The 16611-nt window shown below is 45.5% G+C and overlaps 2 non-coding genes across 2 annotated transcripts; both read left to right on the top strand.

The window, feature by feature from the left end:
* The first annotated feature begins 15033 nt into the window (after positions 1-15033).
* trnak-cuu (transfer RNA lysine (anticodon CUU)) lies at positions 15034-15106 on the top strand. The gene has a single exon. It is a non-coding gene; the product is annotated as a tRNA-Lys (tRNA).
* Positions 15107-16538: 1432 nt separating this feature from the next.
* Positions 16539-16611, top strand: trnaf-gaa (transfer RNA phenylalanine (anticodon GAA)). The gene has a single exon. It is a non-coding gene; the product is annotated as a tRNA-Phe (tRNA).

Raw genomic sequence — 16611 nt, forward strand, 5'->3', positions numbered from 1 at the left:
CTGGAAGATCTGAAGACTTTCCAACACCAGAGTCAGTGTTGTGTGATACGGTGTCTGATTCTCTCTCCACCAGGCCGGGGCGCTGCAAACACTGCGTATTCTGCAACCACTGAAACCTTTATAAACTGAGGCTATTGATCAAGCAATGGACAGCGTTTCTCAAAGTTTACATCTCACGCAAGTACAAGTTGTAAAATAACACGTGGCTACTGATTGCACTAATGAGCTACCATATCGGAGAAATTAAAAGGTAATAAAATAAACAACAATACAAGGTGCCGGTAAACAAATTGTTAATGGCGCGGGAGGTAGAGGAGATCCCTGGAGAGTAGGTGCCGGTGACCAGTGTGTTAATAGTGCTGGAGGTAGAGGAGATCCCGGGGCCGTAGGAGCCTGTGACCGGTGTGTTAATGGGGCTGGTGGTAGAGGAGATCCAGGGACTGCAGGTGCCGTTGACGAGTGTGTTAAAGGGACAGGAGGTAGAGGAGATCCCGGGACAGTAGGTGCCTGGACCAGTGTGTTAATGGTGCGGGAGGTAGAGGAGATCCAGGGATTATAGGTGTCTGGACCAGTTTGTTAATGGGGCGGGAGGTAGAGGAAATCCTGGGAATGTAGGTGCCGGTAAACAGAATGTTAATGGCGCCAGAGAAAGAGGAGATCCAGGGAGAGTAGTTGCCGGTGACCAGTGTGTTAATGGGGCGGGAGGTAGTGGAGATCCGGGGACTGTAGGTGCCGGTGACCTGTGTGTTAATAATGCGGGAGGTAGAGGAGATCCCGGGGCTGTAGTTGCCGGTGACCAGTGTTTTAATGGGGCGGGAGGTAGAGGAGATCCGGGGACTGCAGGTGCCTGGACCAGTGCGTTAATGGGGCGGGAGGGAGAGGAGATCCTTGGGCTGTAGGTGCCGGTGACCGGTGTGTTAATGGAGCGGGAGATAGAGGAGATCCAGTGACTGCAGGTGCCGGTGATGAGTCTGTTAAAGGGGCAGGAGGTGGAGGAGATCCCGGGACAGTAGGTGCCTAGAAGAGTGTGTTAATGGGGCGGGAGGTAGAGGAGATCCCAATACAGTAGGTGCCTGGACCAGTGTGTCAATGGGGCGGGAGGTAGAGGAGATCCAGGGACTGCAGGTGCCGGTGACGAGTCTGTTAAAGGGCAGGAGATAGAGGAGATGCCTGCATAATAGGTAACGGTGACCAATGTGTCAATGGGGCGGAAGGTAGAGGAGATCCTTGGACAGTAGGTGCCGGTGACCAGTGTGTTAATGTTGTGGGAGGTAGAGGAGATCCCGGGACAGTAGGTGCCTGGACCAGTGTGTCAATGGGGTGGGAGGTAGTGGAGATGCTGGGAATGCAGGTGCCTAGACCAGTGTGTTAATGGGGCGGGAGGTAGAGGAGATCCTGGGAATGTCGGTGCCGGTAAACAGGTTGTTAATGGTGCGGGAGGTAGAGGAGATCCCGGGACTGTAGGTGCCAACAACCGCTGTGTTAATGGGGCGGGAGTTATGGTAGATCCCGTGACTGTAGGTGCCATTGAACAGTCTGTCAATGAGGCCGGTAGTAGAGGACATCCTGGGAATGTAGGCGCTGATGACCAGAGTGTTAATGGGGCCGGTAGTGGAGGAGGTCCTGGCACTGAACGTGCCGGTGACAAGTGTGTGAATGGAGCGGGAGGTTGTGGAGATCCCTAACTGTATGTGTCGGTGACCAGTGTGATAATGGGGCTGGAGGTAGAGGAGCTCCCGGGGCTGAAAGTGCCGGTGACCAGTGCGTTAATGGGACAGGAGGAAGAGGAGACACTTGGACTGTAGGTGCCGGTGACCAGATTGTTAATGGGGCGGGAGGTAGAAGAGATCCTGGGAACGTAGGTGCCGGTAACCAGTGCGTTAATGGGGCGGGAGTTATAGTAGATCCCGGGACTGTAGGTGCCGGTAACCAGTGCGTTAATGGGGCGGGAAGTAGAGGACATCCTGGGAATGTAGGCGCTGCCGACTATTGTGTTAATGGGACGGGATGTAGAGGAGATCCCTGGACTGTCGGTGCCGGTGACCAGTGTGTTATGTGGAGCGGGAGTTATAGCAGATCCCGGGACTGTAGTTGCCCGTGACCAGTGTGTTAATGGGGTGGGGTGGGGGGGGGGTGGTTAGAGGAAATCGCGTGTCAGTATGTGCCTATGACCAGTGTGTTAATGAGGCGGGAGGTGGAGGAGATCCTGGGACTATAGGTTCTGGAGATAAGTCTGTTAATGGGGCGGGAGGTCGAGGCGATCTCTGGACTGCAGGTGCCGGTGACCAGTCTGTCAATGAGTTGGGAAGTAGAGGACACCCTGGGAATGTAGGTGCCGGTGACCAGAGTGTTAATGAGGCGGGTAATAGAGGAGATCCTGGGACTGAAGATGCCGGTGAGAAGTGTGTTAATGAGGCGGGTAGTAGAGGAGATCCTGGGACTGAAGGTGCCGGTGACCAGTGTGTTAATGGGGCGGGTAGTAGAGGAGATCCTGGGACTGAAGGTGCCGGTGAGAAGTGTGTTAATGGGGCGGGTAGTAGAGGAGATCCTGGCTCTGAAGATGCCGGTGAGAAGTGTGTTAATGAGGCGGGAGGTAGAGGAGATCCTGGGACTGAAGATGCCGGTGAGAAGTGCGTTAATGGGGCGGGTAGTAGAGGAGATCCTGGCTCTGAAGATGCCGTTGAGAAGTGTGTTAATGGGGCGGGAGGTAGAGGAGATCCTGGGACTGAAGATGCCGGTGAGAAGTGTGTTAATGGGGCGGGTAGTAGAGGAGATCCTGGGACTGAAGGTGCCGGTGAGAAGTGTGTTAATGGGGCGGATAGTCGAGGAGATCCTGGGACTGAAGATGTCGGTGAGAAGTGTGTTAATGCGGCGGGAGGTAGAGGAGATCCTGGGACTGAAAGTGCCGGTGAGAAGTGTGTTAATGGGGCGGGAGGTAGAGGAGATCCTGGGACTGAAGGTGCCGGTGAGAAGTGTGTTAATGCGGCGGGAGGTAGAGGAGATCCTGGGACTGAAAGTGCCGGTGAGAAGTGTGTTAATGGGGCGGGTAGTAGAGGAGATCCTGGGACTGAATGTGCCGGTGAGAAGTGTGTTAATGGGGCGGATAGTAGAGGAGATCCTGGCACTGAAGATGCCGGTGAGAACTGTGTTAACGGGGCAGGAGGTAGAGGAGATCTTGGGACTGTAGGTGCCGGTGACCAGTGTGTTAAATGTACGGAATGTAGAGGAGATTCCGAACTATAGGTGGCGGCGACCAGTGTGTTAATAAGGCCGGAGGCACAGGAGATCCTGGGACTGTAGTTGCCGGTGACCAGTGTGTTAATGTGGCAGGATGTAGAGGAGATCCCAGGATAGTCGGTGCCGGTGACCCGTGTATTAATGGTGCGGGAGGTAGAGAAGATCCCGGAACAGTGGGTGCAGGTGACAAGTCTCTTAATGGGGCGGGAAGTAGAGGACATCCTGGTAATGTAGGCGCTGCCGACCAGTTTGTTAATGGTGCGGGATGTAAAGGTGATCCCTTGGCTGTAGGTGCCGATGATCAATGTGTTAATGGGGCGGGAGGTATAGGATCTCCTGGTACAGTAGGTGCCCGTGACCAGTGTGTTAACGGGGTGGGAATAGAGGAAATCGCGGATAGTAGGTGCCAGTGACCAGTGTGTTAATGGTGCGAGAGTTAGAATAGATCCCGGGAAAGTAAGTGCCTGTGACCAACGTGTTAATGGTGCGGGAGGTAGAGACGATACTGGGACAGTAGGTGCCGGTGACCAATGTGTTAATTGTGCTAGATGTCAAGTAGATCCTGGGACTGTAGGTGGCGGTGACCAATGTGTTAATTGTGCGGGAGGTAGAGGAGACTCTGGGAATGTTGGTGCCGGTGACCGGTATTTTAATGGGGCGGGAGGTAAAGGAGATCCTGGGACTGTAGGTACCGGTGACCAGTGTGTTAATGTGACGGGAGGTAGAGGAGATCCTAGGAATTTTGATGCCGTTGACCAGTGTATTAATGTGATGGTGGGACAGGAGATACTCGGACTGTAGGTGCCTGTGATCAGTTTGTTAATTGTGCGGGAGGCAGAGGAGATCCTGGCACTGTAGGTGCCAGTGAGAAGTGTGTTAATGGGGCGGCAGAAAGAGGAGACCCCTGGACTATTGGTGCCGGTGACTATTGTGTTAATGGGGCGGGAGATAGAGGAGATCCCGGACTGTAGGTGGTGGTGACCAGATTGTTAATGAGGCGGAGGTAGAGGCGATCATGGGAATTTGGTGCCAGTGAGATACGAACATAAGAATTAAGAGCAGGAGTAGGCCATTCGGCCCCAGGAGCCTGCTCTGTCATTTGACTAAATCATGGCTGATCTGATTTTGATCTCAACCCTACTTCCCCATTTACCTACTATCACCTTTGACTCCCTTGTTCGTCAGGAATCTTTCTAACTCAGCCTTAAAAATATTCATTGACCCTGCCTCCACCGCTCTCTGGGGAAGGGAGTTCCGCAAACTCACGAACCTTTTAAACAAATTCTCCCCATCTCCGTCTTAAATGGGAGATCTTTAATTTTAAACTGTGGTCCCTAGTTCTAGTCTCTCACACAGGGGGAAACATCGTCTCAGCAATTACCCCTTCTAGTCCCCTTACGATATTAGATGTTTCAATAAGATCACCTCTCATTCTTCCAAACTCCAGTGTATACAGGCCAAAATTGTCCAACCTTTCCTCAGAAGATAACCCCCTCATCTCAGGAATCAGTTGAGTGAACTTTCTCTGAACCGCCTCTAAAGCAATTATGTCCTTTCTTATACAAGGAGACCGAAATCGCACACAGTATATTCTAGATGTGGTCTCGCCAGTGCCCTGTACAACTGCAGCAAAACATCTCTACTTTTATATTCCATTCCACTTGCAATAGAGGACAACATTCCATTTGCCTCCCTAATCACTTGCTGTACCTGCATACTAACCTTTTGCGATTCATGTACGAGGACACCCAGATCCTTCTGTACCTCAGAGTTCTGCAATCTCTCTCCATTTGAATAATATACTGCTTTTCAATTCCTCCTGCCAAAGTGGACAAGTTCACATTTTCCCACATTATACTCCATCTGCCAAATTTTGCCCACTCACTTAAGCTATCTATATCCCTTTGCCGACTCCGTATGTCATCTTCACAACTTACTTTCCTACCTACCTTTGTGTCATTACTAAATTTAGCAAACATACATTCGGTCCCGTCATGCAAGTCATTGATATAGATTGTAAATAGTTGAAGCCCAAGCACTGATCCCTGTGGCACTCCACTTGTTACATCTTGCCAACCTGAAAATGGCCCATTTATGTCTATTCTATATTTCCTGTGAGCTAACCAATCGTTTATCCATGCCAATAAGTTACCCCGCACACCATGAGCTCTTACTTTGTGTAACAGCCTTTGATGTGGCATCTTGTACAAAGCCTTCTAGAAATCCAAGTACATCGCATCCACAGGATCCCCTTTATCCACGATACTTGTTACTTCCTCAAAGAATTCTAATTAATTAGTCAAACACGCGTTTTCCCGTTCAAAAAGCCGTGTTGACGCTGCCTGATTGCATTGAGATTTTCTAAGTGCCCTGCAATAAACACCTTCATAATAGGTTCTAGCATTTTCCCAATGACAGATGTTAAGCTCACTTGCCTGTAGTTTCCGGCTTTCTTTCTCCCTCTTTTCTTGAATAGAGGAGTTACATTCGCTATTTTCCAATCTGATGGGAACCTTCCAGAATCTAGGGAATTTTGGAAAATTAATGCCAGTGCATCTACTATCTCTGCTGCCACTTCTTTTAAGACCCTAGGATGAATTCCGTTACGACCTGGGCACTTATCAGCTTTTAGTTCCAATATTTTTTTCAAAAACCTTTCCCTAGTGATTGTAAATGTTTTAAATTCCTCACTCCCTTTCACCTCTTGATTCACAATTATTTCTGGCATGTTATTTGGATCCGATATAGTGAAGACGGACGCAAAATATCTGTTCAATTCATCCGCCATTTCCTTATTCTCCATAATCAATTCCACAGACTCACTCTCTCGAGGACCAACGCTCACTTTACTTACTCTTTTCCTTTTTAAATATCTGTAGAAATTCTTACTACCTGTTTTTATATTTCTAGCTAGCTTTCTCTTGAAAGCTAAATTCTCCCTCCTTATTATTCTTTTAGTCATTCTTTGCTTTTTTTATATTCTGTCCAATCTTCTGACCTACCACTAATCTTCGCGGAATTTTCTGCCTTTCCTTTCAATTTGATACGATCTTTAACTTCCTTAGTTAGCCACGGATGGTACGTCCTTCCCCTGGAGCCTTTCTTTCTCACTGGAATGTATCTTTGCTGCGTGTTATGAAATATCTCATTAAATGTCGACCACTGCATTTCTACTGATATATCTCTTAACTTAAGTTCCCAGTTCTCTTTAGCCAACTCTGTCTTCATGCCCTCATTATTGCCCTGATTTAAGTTTAAAGCACTAGTCTTAGACTAAATCTTCTCTCCCTCAAACTGAATGCGAATTTCAATCATATTGCGATCAATGCTACCAAGAGGCTCCTTTATAATGAGGTCATTAATTAATCCTGTCTCATTGCACATTACCAGATCTAGAATAGCCTGCTCTAGAACGGCTCTAGCACGTGCTGCTCTTAGAAACTGTCCCGAAAGCACTCTATGAACTCATTTTCCAGGCTACCTTTGCAAATCAGATCTTTCCAATCCAAATGTAGATTAAAATCATTCATGATTATCGCTGTTCCTTTCTCACAAGCCACCATTATTTCTTCCTGTATACTCTGTCCAACAGTGTGGTTACTATTCAGAGGCCTATAAACTACTCCCACAAGTGACTTATTGCCTATACAATTTCTTATCTCTACACAAACTGATTCTACATCTTGGTCTTTAGAACTAAGGTCATTTCTCTCTATTATACTCATTTCATTCTTAATTAACAAATCTAGTCTTCCACCTTTTCCTAGATTTCTGTCCTTCCGAAATGTTAAGTGCCCTTGAATATTCAGGTTTCAGCCTTTGTCATCTTGCAGCCATGCCTCTATAATGGCTATCAGATCGTACATATTTATTTCTATGTGAGTTGTCAATTCATCCATTTTGTTACGAATGGTACGTGCATTCAGATACAAAGCCCTTGGTAATGTATTTTTTTCTTAAGTTTGCATGCTCTGCCCCTTCCTGTCACCCTTTGATTATCATTTCCCTAATTGCTACCGTGCTCTCCTGCCTTGTCTTTTTTCTTTAATTTATCACATCTTCACTTACTTGATCTCTCTCACCCATTATTTAATTGGATGATTAATAGCCAGTGTGTTAACGTAGTGGGAGGTAGAGGAGATCCCAGGACTGTAGGTGCCATTGAGTGATGATTTCCTAACTTCACTCCTGAAAGTCCTGTCTCTAATGTTTAGGCTATGTCCCCGAGTCCGATATACCACTACGAGCGGAAATAGTTTCTCTCTATCCACCCCATCAGTTCCCCTTAGCATCTTGGAAACTTGGATCAAATCAGCCCTTAATCTATTAAATTCCAGGGAATGCAACCCTAGTTTGTGTAATCTCTCCTCGCAATTTAACGCTTGGAGTCCAGGTACCATTCTAGAAAATCTACACTGTAGTCCCTCCACGGCCAATATATTCTCGCAAAGGTGCGGTGCCCAGAACTGAACACAGTACTCCAGGTGTGGTCTAATCAGAGCTTTGTATAGTTGTAGCATAATATCTATCGCCTTGTATTCTAGTCCTCTACTTTTAAAGGCCACCATTCCGTTAGCCTTTCTGATTAATTTCTGTACCTGTCCATGACATTTTAATGAACTATGCACATGACCCATAAGTCCCATTGGAATGCCACAATTTCGAACTTTTCAACATTTATAAAATATTCTGATATATCCTTTTTAGGTACAAAGTGGATGACCTCACACTTGCCTAAATTTGAAATCCATTGACCACAATTTTGCCCATTCATTTATTATTTTAATGTCTCTCTGTAATTATATGCTTCCATCTGCACTGCTTACAATGCTGTCGTCGGTGTTATCAGTAAACTTCGATATGTGGCTTTCTATCCCGTCGTCTAATATCAATGAGACCGCCTGAATTGAGGTAAATTCACATTCAGTTTCAATCTCCTCATCATCTTGAGATATTTTATTTACTTCACGTGTGTTGTGCCTTGGAAACTTCCGCACCCTGTCCTCTGGAGCTCAAATATGTACTGGATATATTTCAATTCTACCAACAGCAACACTGGAAAGATGCGAGACGCCAATTGGTGACTTTTCACTAAAAGTAGCAAGACAGCAGACCTCATCAACGATTTGAACCCGGGACCTTTCGCATTTTAATCAATAAAACCTCCGAAGCGAGAATCATACCTCTATACCAACGTGCCGCTATCGCAATCTACCATGCAGCTAGTGCAAAGGTTCGCTGCCACCTAAAGCCGATCGGCCTTCCGTTCAGATCTCTTCTGTCGATCCAATCTCATTTTCTATTCCGTGTACAGCAATATCAATTTGTGCACTAACAATTTCCAGTCACCAGTATTAGTCTCCCTTTACCAAATTGGTTTCGACTGTATGACTTGTATTATCAAGTAAGATGTTTCAGTATTAGTTGCTCTGAAACTACATTGTTTGGGAGGATACTGAGAGGTTCAGATGAAAAAAGTGACTTGGAGTGCATGTCCACAAATCTCTGAAGGTAGCAAGACAGGTCGATAATGTGGTTAAGTAGGCATACAGGATACGTTCATTTATTAGCCCAGGCATAAAATATAAGAGCTAGGAGGTTATGCTACAACTGTATAAAACACTAGTTAGGCCACAGCTAAAGTACTGTGTAACTTTCTGATCACCACAATACAGGAAAGATGTGATTGCAGCAGAGTGTACAGAGGGGATTTACGAGGAAGTTGCCAGGACTGGAGAATTTTAGCTATGATGATAGATTGGATAGGCTGGGGTTGTTTTGTTTGGAACCGAGGAGGCTGAGGGGAGATTTAATTGAGGTGTATAAAATTATGACGGGCCATGATAGGGTGACAGGAAGGACCTATTTCCCTTAGTAGAGACGTCAATAATCAGGCGGCATAGATTTAAGGTAATTGGAGGAAGGATTAGAGGGGAGGAGAATATTTTTCACCCAGAGGGTGGTAGGGGTGTGGAACTCACTGCCTGAAAGGGTGGGAGATGCAGAAACCCTCATCGCATTTAAAAAGTACTTGAATATGTACCTGAAGAGCCGTAAACTACAAGACGACGGACCAAATGCTGGAAAGTGGGATGAGGCTCGATATCTCTTTTTCCGCCGGCACAGACACTATGGGACGAATGGCCTCCTTCTGTGGTGTAAATATTTATGATTGTGTGGTTCTATATTTGATTGCCGGCTGTCTCGGCATCGTGATAACATACACTCTACCATAAGTCTACTTTAATTGATTTGGTGCTTTGTTTCACTGTAAGAGCGAAGAGACATTAACGTGTCGACATTAGCTGCAGCAGCTGGGTCGCACCTTTACTTTTCCTACCTTCTCAATCTTTCTTTAACCTTCTCTGCTGGTGTTGCAGGTTCGACCAGCCGTCGCCGATCATGGAAGCCAGAGACGTCCATCAGTGGACAACACGAGAGAGACAGGGAGAGATAGAAAAATGCATGCAAAGAAAATATAGAGTATAAATAGATTCATACAATCGTAAAATGATTACAGCAGATAAGGAGGCTATTCGGCCCATCGAGCCCGTGCCGGCTCATTGTAAGAGCAATCCATTTCGTCCCATTCTCCCGCCCCTTCCCGGTAGCCCTGCTTTTATTTCCCTTCAAGTACTTATCAAATTCCTTTTTGAAAGCCATGATTGAATCTGCTTCCACCACCCTTTCAGAGAGTGCTTTCCAGATTATAACTGCTCGTTGGTAAAAAAGTGTTTCCTCATGTCGCCTTTGGTGCTTTTGCCAATCACCTTAAATCTGTGTCTCTGGTTCTCGACCCTTCCGCCAATGGGAACAGTTTCTCTTTATTTACTTTATCTAAAGCCTTCATGATTTTGAACACTTCCATCAAATCTCCTCTAAACGTTCTCTGCTCTTAAAACAACCCCAGCACGGGGTAAATGCGGTCAATTATCTTCAATTCATTTATTTAAGCATTAAACATCTCTTTAAACGTAACTGTGACATTATGGTAGCGTGGCATCGCGGTCTAAGGTGCTCCATCAAATTTCTATGGAGGCGTGGGTTTGAATCCCACTGCTGTTAGAATTTCTGCCAATGTTTATTTTGATCTGTTCACAGAAAACCCGATTGTAGTGCGATGGAGCAGAGGATGTGAAAGGAGCTGAAAATGAAAGTGCAGATATTATTTTCATCACGGGGACAGGACACGTTTCCACAGGGAAGGGCCTCTAACCTTAATATTCCTTCCAGCAGAGTGGGACAGGTGATCAGAGTAACTGGGCTCTAGCGGCACAATAAAGCAATGCGCGGTCCTTATATGACAGTAGAGGGTCCGGAAATGCAAAGGTTTTTATTCGAGACTCACCTAGATCAACAATTGTTTTTCTTTGTGAACATTTCGAACGGAGCTGAAGGTATAATTTCGGTGTTCCAAAATGCATCAATTATTTGTATCACCACGTGGTTCCTCTTGTTGTAATAGTGATGAAATATTTAGTGTTATTAGTTTACAGGAGGGTGGCTGCGGTATTGGAGCCGCAAACTATGATTTAGATCAATCTACAAGTTATGAGATTTAGCTTGAGCTTTAAACCAGCGCGTTAGACCGGTCAGTCATGGTACTTTCCATCTTGCGATCGTCTGGAGCTACTTCTAGAGGAGTAGAAATACTGCAAGCAAGAATTCTACCCCTCAAGCACCAATACACGACCGGCAGCCGGATGCATGTGTCCAGTTAGAAATCTGTCTGAAGGAACATGCAGTCTGATAGAACCGGAAGTCCAGCAGATTGACTTTTGCAGTGAGCAGATGATGAGCCTCCTTCTTGAGAGTGTTTCGCCAATCCAGCTCAGAGTGGATTAAGCATTATAAATTCGGGAGGACTGGAGCCACTTGTATCAGAGGAATTGTAGGGGGTAGTTTCCCTTCCTTGAAGGACATTAATGATCCTGTTGAGGTTTTGCTGCAACATTTCACTTCCCAGCGCGGAAATCACCGAACCCTGAGCTAAAATTCAACGATGGTGAGATTCGGACACACAAACTTTTGCATTGATTAGAAGAAGTCCCACGTGCTACGCATGGCACCAAAAATCGGCTATCGATTAGTTTATTTCACGTATCACTTATGCTGCTTTGGAACTTTTTCTGCGGTGCAGTAAGTGGTTCAAAAGCTCAGTGTGGATTCAAAGCAGCTCCTGAGAAAGCGACACAGCGACGGTTTGTACAATGCATAGTCCTCTCTCTCTCTCCCATTTGCTCACTCTCGCTTTCTATCTTGAGCTCTCACTCTCCCCGTTTATCTCTTGAGGGCTGGAATACAAAGAGGTGGAAGTTATGTTAAAGCTGCACAGAGCTCTGGCGAGACCTCATCTGGAGGACAGCATTCAATTCTGGGCACCCCACCTCAGTAAGGATGTATGAACCTGGATGTTCGAGGGGCTGAATGGCCTACTCATGTTCCCATGTTCCAAAAAATAAAAGAATAATTCAAGTATAGAGACCCTAATGTATCAGGATGAGTGAGTGAAGAATGTTTTCTGTTTGAAGTACTGATTTCATTAATTGAATACTCACAGTGCAGTGCAGTCCAGTCCAGACAAGCTGCTCGCAAAAAATGGCATTTTCTGTGAGAACACGAAAGACTTGTTCAGGCCATGACAGTACCGAGTGCGGGTAGGCCTGCGCGTGAAATGGAAAATTGAAGTGAACTAATCCCACAAGCAGCGGATGTCTCTGTTTCCATTTCCAGAATGCACGCACGCACGGGTCGAATCGATACAGCTCCTGGGAAAGCTGCGGGGCGTCGCTGGGCTACCGTGGATCATTTGAAGCAACCGTTTCACTTGGCATCTCCTGTTTCTGAATCTTCTTTCCCTCCTGCTTCCTTTACTCCTCCAACTGCCAGTTGAATTAGATGCTTGATGCAAAAACAGCGAATACATGAAACCCATCTTGACCTGCTCAGCAGGGAGAGGGAAAGAACGGTGTTGTCCATCGAGAAGGGATGGATTTTGCACATACCGGAAAAAATAGACGGAAAGGTCTCATCTCACTGCTTCTTTGCTTTGCGGAATATCTTAGTATTCAGGAGATGATCTCACTGCCCCCCAGGCCCATGATCCCCACTCACACTCTCCTTCCAATCTCAAACACTTTGCTTAGGTTTGAAATCGCGTATGTTTTCAGACTGTGATTTAATTTGCAGAAAGCGATGCTGTGATAACCCGGGGCTATTGAGGAGATGCAGTGCAAGATGATATATAAAAGGCTAATGATAGCAATGACTGTTCTCACACTGTGAGCTACTAAAGGCTGACAACATTTAAAGTCTCATGAAGCAGGTCCGGGCCCAAATGTTTCACGTGGCATCTCCTTCTGCTTCTGTCACTCCGTTTCCTCCACGTAGAGTTCATTTGGAATTCCTGTGCGGCTTCTTCGAGCGCAATTCGCTCCAGTCCATCAATTGCAGATATTAGTTTGATCAAGGGGAGAGGACACCTTTTCACAGGCAAGGGTTGTTCATCCAATTGTTTTTCTGCCAGATTAGGGCAGATGATCAAAGTAACCAGATTGGGTGAACTGTCCGGACAGGTGCCTGGTGGGCTCGTGGTTATGAATCGTCGCTCACACCTATATAATTAATTACATGAAACCAAACAAACTCTACGAAAAGAGGAATATTTCTGTAAACACCATTAACCAACCTATAACTTTCTGTTGCAGACTGAAAGAGACGCTAACATGGTTACCGAGTGACACTCATGAGTTTAGTAATGATTTGTTTTGTATGTGAAACGCTTTTCAGACTGCATTTTAGGAGACGGTTTTGAAATGTTCAGTGTATATCACACCAGGAGTTTGGTGCAGCCGTTGTTAAATTGATGTGGAGATGCCGGTGATGGACTGGGGTTAACAAATGTAAGGAATCTTACAACACCAGTTTATAGTCCAACTGTTTTATTTGAAAATCACAAGCTTTCGGAGGATTCCTCCTTCGCAGGTGAAGTGTGGGATTCCTTGAATGTTACCGCATTTATAGTCAGAGAACAATACCTGGTGATTACAGATAATCTTTCCAACTGCCCGTTGCCAAGGCAATCAAAGTGTTCAGACAGAGAGATGTTACATGCAGGACCACCGAATATCCAAACGGCCAGAACAAAAGACTGAGAGAGAGAGAGAGAGAGAAACATCCGAAAGGAAGAGAAAGAGAGAGAATGACCCGTTGTATTAAAAACAGATAAATTTTGTTCGCTGGTGGTGTTACGTGCAACGTGACATGAACCAAAGATCCCGGTTGAGGCCGTCTTCATGGGTGCGGAACTTGGCTATCAATTTCTGCTCGACGATGTTGCGTTGTCGTGTGTCTCGAAGGCCGCCTTGGAGAACGCTTACCTGAAGATCGGTGGCTGAATGTCCTTGATTGCTGAAGTGTTCCCCGACTACAGACCTGCTCGTTGCACCTGCTCATTTGATCTCATCTCATTTTCAGCAAAACTGAATATTACTGGAATATAGAATGGCGAATCACAGCTAAAAAATCAATCCTCTCTATCAGGAGGGGACTGAGTCATCCAACATACAGGTGTTTAATGGCAAGGTGAGATTAATGTTCAGAAATAATAGAGCAAAAATCTTCTCTACTACTGGGCGACCAAGTCTTCCAACATACAGGCTTTTGTAGTCATGGGGAGTTTAATGTTCAGAAATAAGACAGCACAGATTTTCACTCGTGCAAGCTGCACACCCTTTATTTTGGAAAAGTAAACTGATAGTAGAGAGATGTTATATTGATCACTGCAACCTGAAGCTTTAGCTCTGTGAATTAGTCCTTCAGCAAACTTAAAGTTGTGTTTCTGTTCGTGAAATTGGTTAGCGCGTTTGGCTCTTCACTGAAAAGTTGGTGGTTTGAACCCACCCGGTGATGCCGGAGTAACTTTTACCTTAACATTCATTTTCTAGCATTTCTGGGGCTCGAATGTGTGTCTTGTCTGCAAGAAAAAGCACCATAAACATTGCCAGCTGATTGCGTCTGATTTTCCACCATTTATTCTGCGGTTGGACAACAGGCATCTGAAACATACCCAAAAGAAACGAGATTGGCTTGAAGGAAATCGGAATACTTCTTGACAGACAAAGTTCGAAGGTTGCAGGCGAGCTCCTTCACACTAACATGGATATTTCTGCAGTGAGCGACATCAGACTATTTCCACAATGAATGACATTCCCTTAATTTTTGAAAAGTAAAATGCTATTCACATTCCGACTGGTTTCAGTTGATTTGTGAGAGGTCGTAAAAGGATCAATCTCCCGTTAAGGCGTCCTTTTTCTCTGTCTCTCTCTGTTGGTCGAATCCAAAATGAAATTGGAGCTGGACTAATCAGGCAAGAAATCAGGAACCACTTCAGCAAACAAAATACGGCCGAAAGCTGGAACTCTCTCATCCCAAAGGATGTGGATTAGTGGCTCAATTCATAATTTGAAGTCTGATATTGACAGATCTTTTTTCGATTCGGGTCCCAAGGAATATGAGTCCAAGGCGGAGATACAGAGATGAATTGCAGATCAACTCATGATCTAATTGAATGGGGCAGCAGGTTCGAGGGGCTGAATGGCCTTCTGTTGTCCCGATGTTCCTATACTGCTCAGCGCGGGGCTGGACAAATGGTAAAAGACATCAGACGAACTCCAGAATGAAAAAAACGGGTGTTCAGAAGAAGATACCCTGAGATTGTGGAACGAACTGAACTCCTGCAGCAAAGCCAACAGCTGTCTCTCTGCAATAATAAGATGGGAAGAATTTTGGCAACCGGCCAGGCTAGCTCAGTCGGGAGAGCATGAGACTCTTAATTTCACGATCGTGGGTTCGAGCCCCACGTTGGGCGATTTGTGTTCTACTTTTCACACTGGGTGATAAAAGTTTCAAAGTGCAACCTCTTATCTCCAGTTCATGAAATCCAGTTATTTTAACAGACACAACACTGAGCTGTGTGAAAGGAAACCGTGAGCGTTGCCAAATATCCAGTCCCTCCCGATACTATCTTCTCATTCCTTCCACATGGGACACGGCAGATACCGTTTCAATAGGTTTCATTTTTGCTGTTATTAACAATGTTGATAGTTAGGATGTGTAATATTTATAAGATGCCAACTCTGGATCCATTCGCCTCTCTGATACCTCCTGATACCCACTTACCCTATTTGATTCTCCCTGATCTCCTTATCTTCTCTGATACCCTCAGAGAGTCCATTATCCGCTTTCAACCTTGTCAGCGCCCTTTACACTCTCTGATACCCGCAGTCCTCACACACTGATACGCCCTGAGAGTCCTTACACTCTCTGATACCCTCTGACAGTCCTTCCCCTCTGTGAGATCTCAATATGCTCTCTGATACCCTCTGACTGCCCGCTCCCCTCTCTGATCCCCGTCACACTCTCTGATGCCCTCTGATAGTACCTTCCACTCTCTGAGATGCCCTTGCCCCAATGGATCGCCACTAAGAAACGATTTGACGCTCTGAGGCCTTCTCAGAACCCATTACCGTCCCTGCTATCAAAGTGCGGTGTACCTTCACAGGTGGATCTACCGGTCTGTGTTAAGGATGAGATCCAGAGTTTGATCGGTCGCTGCTGCTTCCGCCTCTGAGAGCTCTATCGGCGGTTGGTACCGATCTTCCTTCTATAAACTGGGTGTGGATGTATGAATGCGCTGTTGATTTATAAACTTTGGTAGTTTACGTATGACAGCGATGAACTGTGGGTGTATCTCTATGAGTACGATGTTTATATATGAACTGTGGGTGTATCTCTATGAGTACGATGTTTATATATGAACTGTGGGTGTATCTCTATGAGTGTGATATTTATATATGAACTTTGGGTGTATATATATGAGTGTGATATTTATATATGAACTGTGGGTGTATATATTAGTGCGATGTTTATATATGAACTGTGGGTGTGTATATATAAGTGTGATATTTATATATGAACTGTGGGTATGTATATATGAGTGTGATGTTTGTTTATGAACTGTGGGTGTGTATATATGTGCGTGATGTTTGTATATGAACTATAGGTGTGTATATATGAGTGTGATGTTTGTATATGTATTGTGGGTGTTTCTATATTAGTGTGATGTTTATATCTGAATTGCGGGTGTGTATATATGAGTGCGATCTTTATATATGAACTGGGGGTGTGTACATATGAGTGTGATGTTTTTCTATGAATTGCGGAATAAACAGGAGCTGCAATTCCTCCTGGGGTTATGTTTTCTTCCAAGACAATGATGTAAAGGGATGTTTTGACAAGCGGCCGAAATAGCTCAGTTGGGAGAGCGTTAGACTGAAGATCTAAAGGTCGATGGTTCAATCCCGGGTTTCGGCA

The sequence above is a fragment of the Heptranchias perlo genome, chromosome 20 (genome assembly GCF_035084215.1).
Source record: "Heptranchias perlo isolate sHepPer1 chromosome 20, sHepPer1.hap1, whole genome shotgun sequence".
In the NCBI taxonomy this organism is placed as follows: domain Eukaryota; kingdom Metazoa; phylum Chordata; class Chondrichthyes; order Hexanchiformes; family Hexanchidae; genus Heptranchias; species Heptranchias perlo.